We start from the raw sequence: 10,620 nt of genomic DNA, 5'->3' as shown, positions 1-10,620 counted from the left end.
GGTCTACGAACTTATATTCAGATATGCATTCCAATACCACTGTCCTCCATGAAGCTTTCCATTTGGCGTCCGATTGACGCGGTACTAAAATGTTAAAACTCTGGTTTTGTGCTTTTGAAAGCTTTGCGATAAATATTGTAGTTACTAACGAATTCAGTGTAATTTAGTTGTGCGTTTTACATCATGTAAAAGTTCTGATACTATTAGATAATTGCTATCAGTCACGAAATACTTTAAGAGCTTTAATGTCAAAATATACTTTTACAGTAGTATTTACGGTCAGATTTTCAGGCGATAAAAACTGTTTTTACTGACTTACTAGTTTAATAAAGAAAAAATATATCAAGTGCCCTTTTCAGTTATGTTAAAGTGTTAAATTTAAACTTAAGTATAAGTAGACAGTTACTATTAGATAATTGCTATCAGTCCGAAATACTTTAGGAGATTTAATGTCGAAACATTCTTTTACAGTAGTATTTACGGTCAGATTTTTTAGGCGATAAAAACTTTACTTACTAACCTACTAATTTAATAAAAAAAAATATATCAAGTGAGTTTTTCAACTATGTTAAAATGTTAAATGTAAAGTATAAGTAGACAGTTCAACTCGTTTCGGGTGAGAAGGCGATGCTCTTTTGTTTCTACAGCCGCTCTATCAGTGTTTATTGTATTTTCGATCTTATGATGGTGACTTCTGTGTTGTCATTCAGCTGTTAGGGGATTTTTTTCTGACGTTTCTAGTTCCTAATGAGTGTGATCACCATATTGACGAGGAAATGGATTGACTATATATATTTTTGGTAAGATGAATCCAATGAAATTACTCATGATGCTTTACAGCAACGTGTTATTCATTACTCCATTACGTATCTGATAACAACTTTTTATCTTTCAGAATGACTTTGTTCTTGTAACCTTGCAAGAATTTTGTGCTTCATACTCTTACGTAATGCATATTTTCATGCAGTTTTGCATTGCCTGGAGACTATTAGTAAATTTATATGTGCTTTTTGCCTTCAAGCAGCATCTACGGTTCACCACAGATCGTGTCATTTTGGTGTTTACGTTATTGGGTGGGAGGCAACAGATAATGGTGCAACATTTTTCCATTGAAGTTTCCTAAACTACAGTTGGATTATATGGTATTTTGATTGTCCGTGCATTTTATTAACTGTCTTTCACATATGCTGCTGTATTAACTAAATTTTGAGCCCTTGCACAACACTACGAGGGGAACCTCGCAATCTAAGCTAACCTAGGCTAGCTTCAGCACAGTGGTGTCTGATTTGTGTGTGGTGATTTTTATCTGTACTACACAATTAGTTCATCTCTAAAGCCTAAGGTAACTTTGGATGCCAAAATGTCAATTCGTCATGAAGTTTTGGCAAGCTGTTCAAAGGCTATTTTTTTTTTTCAGATGCACCTGTTGTGTGATTATTCTTGCCATTTGCTTGGATAGTGAATTCTTAAGTGCTAAGCCATATTACCTTTAAGCTATAAGATATCCTGTGCTTTTTATGGGAGATTTGAGCAACTTACCTAGCCGTGGTTGTAGTTGAAATTGCGGGGGGCGGACACTGCAAACTCAGAATGTTAAAACTACCACTGCTTTTCAATGCTGTAGAACTTTTCTTTATATGACAACAGACTTTAGCTTTAGGTTTATTTTAATTGCAAATTACTTATGTCAGATACAGTTTTTTATGCTTTGTTGAATTTAAAATGTCTTCGATCTATTAAACTGTGACCCAAATTAGTGCTTCAGAATTTTGGATGTGCTTTGAAAGCAGAATTCTTCAGAAAATTATCAACAATAATCATCTCATTTTATGTCATTAATTGGTTTTAAGACTTATGACGACACCAGAAATGATTTAACATTAATCTATCCCATAGAAAAACTCCTTGTTACTACATAACACTATATTCAAACCCAAATTGTTACTAATACATAATTTTATTCTGTAATTCAATTTTTTACTGTGATAAATTCATATATATTAATTGTAAAGTTTATAAAGTAGAATTTTTATTTTCATATTTCTGTTCAAAAATTAATTTAAAACTGATATTGTCAATATGAAATATTTTAACACTATTTACAATTGTATTTACTAGAGAACTAGAAATGCCCCCAAAACGTAAAACTTTACACTTCCACCAACAATAGTAGTAACCAAGCTTCCTAACCTAACCCAACCTAGGATGGTATATCCTTTTAATTCTTTTATTTTAGTATCATTGATTGCTGTAAACATAAAGTAATATTGAAATCCAAATATTTTTGTAGACTCAAGATGTATATGTAAGGCTTATAGACTAGCCTAAAACTAATTCATTAGCACCTAAAGTAAGGTCAAAAGCAGACAAATTAGATAAATAAATGTGTGGGTCATATATCTAATGGGAAATTAATATGTACACAGTTATATATTTATGTATGTATTTATATTAGACAACTTCACACTTGTAAAGTTATCATAGCTTAGGAGGATCATTTATTTATGGACTAGGTTTGCCTTTTGATTTGGCAAGATACTATAGCATAAGCAAACTTAAGTTTATGATAGCCAAAGTCTTATGCTGGAATCACACTAGTCATTTCTTCATTTCTTGGTCGAGGTTTTCGCCAACCTCCAGCTGATGCGAGCAAGCAAAATTGTTATAGTGTCACACTGCGATCTCAGTTCAAGGGGCAGATAGGAAAAGTGTAAAAAAAACGATCAGCTGATATCATCATGGCACCCAGAAATTTTCTAACTGTTGCAGTAATATGTATTATCGGAATATTATGTGAATTGAATTTTACACCTACCACAGTATAAACAAAGCAGGTTTTAATTATCTTTTGAGGCTTGTTGGATCCACGATTGCTAAGCAAGAGCACGTCCTATCTGCAGCAGCCATCTTGTTTGTTTCGATCTGAAGTCTTGCTTGCAGTTTGTGCTTGTTGCTTCCTGTCCAGTTGAGAAGCCAATATCTTGAGCAACAAGCTCTCATGTTTTTAATTTTGGGCAGCAACGGCTTGCTGCTTGCTAAAAAAAAAAAAACCTGGTGTGATTCCAGCTGTAGTCTGTCTGTGTCTGTGAAATTCAAGAATTTTAATAGCTGTAGCTAATTTACTTGTTACATTTTTCATTGGTATCCTCATCTTGTAAGCTGGGCTGTGCTAATTGAAGAATGTTAGTCCGAACTCTACACCAAGCAATTTATAATTAGACACTGTTATAACTGATGAATGCTATTATACAGTGACGTACACGAGAACTAACCAGATTTCATTATTGGCAGTCGTTACAAGTGCACCGATAACTAAAATAACCAGACGAACGCTGCTTACTTCGTACTGTCAAATAATGTAGGTTAATATATTTCATGTTGTAATGATCTCCCATGAGTCTGTCAGTACGTTCTCTATATATATGGTAAAGTCACTATATTTTTCTCATGAAAGCACAATTGCTATTGCCATTTTTTGTATCTTCACCACCCAAGGAGTGTATTATTGGCAAATCAACAAAATACAGGGATGGATCCTATCCTAACCTAACCAAGCGTTCCATGTCCTGTTGGACTAGGAGGAGGTTTGGGGAGTAAAGATTCCTTGCCTAACCTGTCTATAGTATAAAACAAGAATTGAGACACAAGAATGTATACTGACATAAAGTGCTGGGTGAAATGAGTTCCAGAAATGAAAGAGCAATAATATTTTTTGTATACTGTATATGCTTTGGTAATTTTTTTTTTTTCTCGTTTAGCCTCGCCTAATTGCCGCATCTACCCTGATACTAAATCTATAGTTTTCTATCTGTTGCTTCATTTGATTTTATCAGGTTAGTGTATCTTTTACCTCTTACAAAAGTTTCATGTAGTTTTTTACGTCAAGTACTGTACATTATGTAGTTTCTGGCATCAAATTCTTATGCTGTATCGAGATTGCAATTAATCAGTTAAATCTGTTTGACCAAAATAGTCTTCAAAGATGATAATTTATTAAAAATTATTGTGAGATAAATTACTGTACCGTGTAATAAAAAGAAGACCCAGGATGTCTAGGTTTTAAACCCATAATTATAGATGAGAGCATTCCTATTGGTCTCTTTCAATTGGGAGTTAAGCTTTGTAGCTTACACTGTACGTTATTTTCATATACTGTACAGTATTGCTGTTTTTCAATATTAAACTTACCCGATAATCATGTAGCTGTCAACTCTGTTGCCCGACAGAATTCTATGGAGGGATACGCCAGCTATCACAATACTAGAAGGGGGTGTACTTACCAGCGCCACCTGTGGCCAGGTACTCAAGTACTTCTTGTTGACACCTCCTCAATTATTCCTCTGTCGTGCTTCTGACAAGACGTTCTGGGATACGCTTATGTTCTTGGAGTATTTTCACGACTTTGGTGAAGTATTTCTCTTTGATTTCGGCTGTCGCTTTACTGGAAACTTCTATTTTAGCTTAGTTAGCTTTTGGAATTAATTTGATTAATTTTGGTGACGAAGAGAGTATGAACTCTCGTTCACCTTTCAATGGCCGACCCTTCCCTTAGACGGAAGTGTTGGTGTCTAAGAGAGTATAGACTCTTTTTCTTAATTTTGCTTAACAAAAGTTATAGATTTATTTTATATCTCTCCGCCTCTTATAGGCCTCTTCGATTAACTTCCTTTTATTATAAACTTATTAAAATTAATTTTTATATTTGTTTATATTCGACCTTCCTAATAGTAGGCGGTCTTTTCTTGGTACCGAAGTTAATTATCGTGAGCCCGTCATTTCGGTTTTACCTGTTAACATATTATGCTATTTTAAGGTCTTTGAAAGAATTTCTTTGATAGTCTCGTACTTTTTCAAAGTTGAACTAACGTTTTGTTTGTCTCGGCAGTTGTTGACGTTCAGAACGTTTCAACTTGCACTCTATCGTTACGATAGAGAAAGAATGTTCACGGTTTCACATTGCAGTAAGAGTAACCGTGTCTAGCGTTTTGTTCATTCTTTCTTAACTTAATGGTTTTGATCCTAATAAGGAACTTTTCTTTTTGGGAAATATTTCAGTTTTTTCCTTTAACAATAATATGTTTTAACGATATATATGATTGGGCTCTTCTCTCAGGTTCTAAGTCAAGAGAGAGAGAGAGAGAGAGAGAGATAGAGACGGAGGGAGAAAGAGGATAAACGTTTCCCTCAAGCCTGCCAGGCGTACGAGTAACGTCGTTATCGTTTTGCTCTTATCCCTAGTCTCTTTAGGGGAAGAAACTAAACGTTTCTAGAGTGATCTAGTGTTTAGTCTCTTTCCAGCCACTGAATTTTCTTTCATTAGATTTTTCTGTTACATTGTAATTCTGTTTTCGCAATTACTAACTTTTGAGAAGGATAGAATTGCGTGTTTCAGGTACAAACCACTTAAAGTTTCGAGTTCAGTGAAATAAGTGCAAACAGAAATCAAAGTGATAAGTGATTAGCGCAAAGTATGTCAGTGTTATGCGTGAGGGTACTTTTGTGCGCGCCAGTCGTCCTCCCAGTCCGGGACCTCTTGCAAGCTCCCAAGCCCAGGGGAGAAGCAATGTCGAAGGATTAAAGGGTTCGGCAGGCCTTGATCGGCGCACAGAAGTATCCTCGGTGGTTGTGGGCGTGTCTTACCGAGACCGTCACTCCCACCCGCAGACGATTGAGCCCTTATTTTGCTCGTCTGCAGAAGAGATTTAGAGGAGAAAATATAGGCAGAGTAACGCTGGTCTCAGGTCTCAAGACCTCTTAAACGTAAGTCCAGACCTATGCCAGACGTACGAAGTAAAGTTCAACAACCCGGATGCAGTCATTGGGTTAGCTCTGACTCTCCTCAGTCATCAGTTTGTCGGGCTGAGAGTGCGCCTACACTCCCCCCGCCTATGCTCGCTCCACCTGATCGCAGTACCACCTGCCAGGCGTACGATGTTGTGGACTCTACTACAGTCCATGCAAGCACAGCTTTCGGACCTGATGCGTGAGTGTCGTGCTGAGAGTGTTGCACCTCCTCCTCCTCCTGCACCGGTGGTGCACCAACCGCCTGCACCCGTTCAGCCTGTGCTGCACCCGCCTGCACCGGTGGTGCACCAACCGGCTGCACCCGTTCAGCCTGTGCTGCACCCGCCTGCACTCGCTGCACCCAGTCGCAGCACCATCTGCCAGGCGTACGATGTTGTGGACTCTACTACAGTCCATGCAAGCACAGCTTTCGGACCTGTTGCGTGAGTGTCGGGCTGAGAGTGTTGCACCTCCACCTGCACCCTTTCAGCCTGTGCTCAACCCGCCTGCACTCGCTGCACCCAGTCGCAGCACCATCTGCCAGGCGTACGATGTTGTGGACTCTACTACAGTCCATGCAAGCACAGCTTTCGGACCTGTTGCGTGAGTGTCGGGCTGAGAGTGTTGCACCTCCACCTGCACCCGTTCAGCCTGTGCTCAACCCGCCTGCACTCGCTGCACCCAGTCGCAGCACCATCTGCCAGGCGTACGATGTTGAACCTCTTTCTGTGTTCGCTGTTCCCAGTGTTGTTCAGCCTCAGCCTTCTTTAAGGCAACCTTTGGTTTGGGATCAGGAGGATTACTCCACTCTTCCTCCTCCTCCCCTGGCTGCTCCACCGGTGGTGCAACTCTCGGTGGAGGTACAACCTCTTCCACCTGTGAGTCAGTCTCCTCAGCTGCTGCACCGAGCTCAACCCGTGCACCCTGATCCTGCGCCTCAGACACCTCTGCTTGCGGGAACTTTACCTTGTTCTGCGCAACCTCGGTCTCTTCACGCTCCACTCATACCACAGGAACAGGAACTTTCTGCACCTTCCACTGTTGTTGTTCCAGCTCGTTCTGACTCTGCTGTTCAGCATACCTTACCTCCATTTTCAAACCATGGCAAAAATATGAATCATGAGTTATGAATGTAAGGTAAACATTATGTTGATTTTTAAACCCCATGCAAGCATGCATAAAGCACTCTAGCACTGGTCATGGAATTTCTGAGAATGTTAAACGCCATGCACACGCTCTGCTTTCCTTACAGCAGGCTCTGCTTACAGCAGGCTCTGCTTACTACATGCTCAGCATTCAGCATGCTCTGCATTCAGCATGCTCTGCATACAACATGCTCTGCATACAGCATGCTCTGCATTCAGCATGCTCTGCATACAACATGCTCTTCATACAGCATGCTCTGCATACAGCATACTCTGCATTCATCATACTCTGCATACCTTACCGCATGCTTCTCAACATATCTTGGGTTGTTGCCAACTCACTAGACTGTCAAGCAGTTTCATAACGTTGCCTTCTAGTCTGCTGCTTTTGCACCAGTGAACCCTCACTCAGAGAACTTAGCTTTTCTAGGATAAGGTCCCTGTAGATGAGAAAGTTCTTTTCTCCCTCCTTCTGATATTCCCTTGAGGACTCTGTCATTTGGAGGGAGCCTTTAGCTGCATAACCTCTTATGGACTTTTATTTAAGCATAACATGCTTACAGGGAAGGTAATGGTTCCACTTCAGCCGCTAATCCCGTCTGTTACCACACCTGCTCCCATAGACCTTGAGCTGTGTTGCATGACATGCAGTCCAAGCTTAGTCCTTGTTAGAGGATTTTTTGTTTACGGAGTCAATGTGTCACGGGGAAGACGTTCAACAACCAACAGAAGGGACTTGTTGTGACGCAGTGCGGCTACCTCAGCAACCCGTTAAGGAGTTGTCTGTACGACCCAGATAGTCTAGACAGATTCGGGTTGTCACTGTACTTCCTCGCTTGCCCATGATTGACAGTTTACAGACTGTGCAGCAGTATCATGATCTTGTGTCCGGCTCCGTCAGACGACTGGCTTTTAAGAGCTCCCACAAGTCGTCGCTGTCTGGAGATTTTCAAATGGACTATGGTTCTGACCAAGGAACTGGGCCTCCTGGTCAATTTTGAGGAGTCTCAGCTAGTTCCATCCCAGACCATTGTTTCCTTGGGTATGGATCTTCAGAGTCGAGCTTTTCGGACTTGTCCGTCGGCCCCAAGGATCTTCCAAGCCCTAGAATGCATCCAGAGCATGCTGAGAAGGAACCGATGCTTAGTCAGGCAGGGGATGAGTCTAACAGGGACACTTTCATCGCTGGCCCTGTTCATCGAGTTAGGGAGACTCCACCTCCGCCCCCTTCAGTATCATCTAGCTGCTCACTGGATAAAGGACATGACGCTAGAGACGGGCTCAGTTCCTGTTTCCGAAGAGATGAGGTCTACTCTAACGTGGTGGAAGAACAGCATTCTTCTCAAGGAAGGTCTACCTTTGGCTGTTCAGACCCCCGACCACCGTCTCTTCTCGGACGCATCGGACACGGGCTGGGGTGCGACACTGGACGGACAGGAATGCTCGGGAACATGGAATCAGGAGCAAAGGACACTTCACATCTTTTGCAAGGAGTTGTTGGCAGTTCATCTGGCCTTGATAAACTTCAAGTCCCTCCAGCTTAACAAGGTGGTGGAGGTGAACTCCGACTACACCACAGCCTTGGCTTACATCTCCAAGCAGAGAGGGACTCATTCGAGGAAGTTGTTCAAGATCGCAAGGGACCTCCTCATTTGGTCAAAGATCGAAAGCTCACGCTGGTAACGAGGCTCATTCAGGGCGATATGAATGTCATGGCAGATCGCCTCAGCCGTAAGGGTCAGGTCTTCCCCACAGAGTGGACCCTTCACAAGAATGTTTGCAGCAGACTTTGGGCCCTGTGGGGTCAGCCAACCATAGTTCTATTCGCTACCTCGATGACCAAGAAGCTCCTCTTGTATTGTTCTCCGATTCCAGACCCAGCAGCAGTTCGCGTGGATGCCTTTCTGCTGGATTGGTCCCATCTCAACCTGTATGCATTCCCGCCGTTCAAGATTGTCAACAGGGTACTTCAGAAGTTCGCCTCTCACAAAGGGACACGGTTGACGTTGGTTGCTCCCCTCTGACCCGCGAGAGAAGGGTTCACCGAGGTACTGCAATGGCTGGTCGACGTTCCCAGGACTCTTCCTCCTAGAGTGGACCTTCTGCGTCAACCTCACGTAAAGAAGGTACACCCAAACCTCCACGCTCTTCGTCTGACTGCCTTCAGACTATCGAAAGTCTCTCAAGAACTAGAGGCTTTTCGAAGGAGGCAGCCAGAACGATTGCCAGAGCAAGGACGACATCCACTCTCAGAGTCTATCAGTCTTAATGGGAAGTCTTCCGAAGCTGGTGCAAGGCCAATGCAGTTTTCCTCAACCGGTACCACTGTAACCCAGATTGCTGACTTCCTGTTACATCTAAGGAACGTAAAATCCCTATCAGCTCCTTCGATCAAGGGTTACAGAAGTATGTTGGCAGCGGTTTTCCGCCACAGAGGCTTGGATCTTTCCTCCAACAAAGATCTACAGGACCTCCTTAGGTCTTTTGAGACCTCAAAGGAACGTCGGTTGTCCACTCCAGGCTGGAATCTAGACGTGGTCCTAAGGTTCCTAATGTCATCAGGATTTGAACCGTTCCAATCAGCCTCTTTTAAGGACCTCACATTAGAAACTCTTTTCCTCGTGTGCTTAGCAACAGGTAAAAGAGTAAGTGAGATCCACGCCTTCAGCAGGAACATAGGTTTCACATCTGAAACGGCTACATGTTCCTTGCGGCTCGGTTTTTTTTTTGGCTAAAACGAGCTTCCTTCCCGTCCTTGCCCTAAGTCGTTCGAGATCCCAAGCCTGTCCAACATGGTGGGGAACGAACTAGAGAGAGTACTTTGCCCTGTTAGAGCTCTTAAGTACTATCTAAGAAGGTCAAAACCATTACGAGGACAATCAGAAGCCTTATGGTGTGCTATCAAGAAGCCTTCTCTACCAATGTCTAAGAACTCAGTTTCTTACTACATCAGGCTTCTGATTAGAGAAGCAAATTCTCATCTGAAGGAAGAAGACCTTGCTTTGCTGAAGGTAAGGACACATGAAGTGAGAGCTGTGGCTACTTCAGTGGCCTTCAAACAGAACCGTTCTCTGCAGAGTGTTATGGATGCAACCTATTGGAGAAACAAGTCAGTGTTCGCATCATTCCATCTCAAAGATGTCCAGTCTCTTTACGAGTACTGCTACACCCTGGGTCCATTCGTAACAACGAATGCAGTAGTAGGCGAGGGCTCAGCCACTACATTCCCATAATTCCATAACTTTTTAACCTTTCTCTTGAATACTTTTTATGGGTTGTTCGGTCGGCTAAGAAGCCTTCCACATCCTTGTTGATTTGGCGGGTGGTCAATTCTTTCTTGAGAAGCGCCGAGGTTAAAGGTTGTGATGAGGTCCTTTAGTATGGGTTGCAGCCCTGTATACTTTAGCACCTTTGGGTTGATTCAGCCTCCAAGAGGAACGCTGCGCTCAGTAAGGAAGACGAACTTAAAAAAGAGACAGAGTAACGGTTCAATTCGACTTCCTTACCAGGTACTTATTATTTCATTGTTATTTGAGATAACTGTTATATGAAATATGGGATACTTAGCTATCCTTTAATCTTGTACACTGGTTTTCACCCACCCCCCTGGGTGTGAATCAGCTACATGATTATCGGGTAAGTTTAATATTGAAAAATGTTATTTTTATTAGTAAAATAAATTTTTGAATAT

General features: G+C 41.9%; 1 protein-coding gene across 2 annotated transcripts in view; it reads left to right on the top strand.

Annotated features, from left to right (window-relative positions):
• The first annotated feature begins 644 nt into the window (after positions 1-644).
• Positions 645-10,620, top strand: part of Su(dx) (Suppressor of deltex) — an 80,467-nt gene continuing 70,491 nt past the window's right edge. The window contains exon 1 of one of the 2 annotated variants that reach the window (XM_068392158.1): positions 645-800. The gene's annotated coding sequence lies outside the window, so the exon portion shown is untranslated. Of the gene's footprint in view, positions 801-3,788; positions 3,834-10,620 lie in introns of those variants that run through there. The other variant, XM_068392168.1, reaches the window with a different exon arrangement.

This window comes from Palaemon carinicauda, chromosome 1 (assembly GCF_036898095.1).
Source record: "Palaemon carinicauda isolate YSFRI2023 chromosome 1, ASM3689809v2, whole genome shotgun sequence".
NCBI lineage: Eukaryota > Metazoa > Arthropoda > Malacostraca > Decapoda > Palaemonidae > Palaemon > Palaemon carinicauda.
Note: the sequence above shows the minus strand (reverse complement) of the source record. Positions and strands in the feature narration are given on the sequence as shown.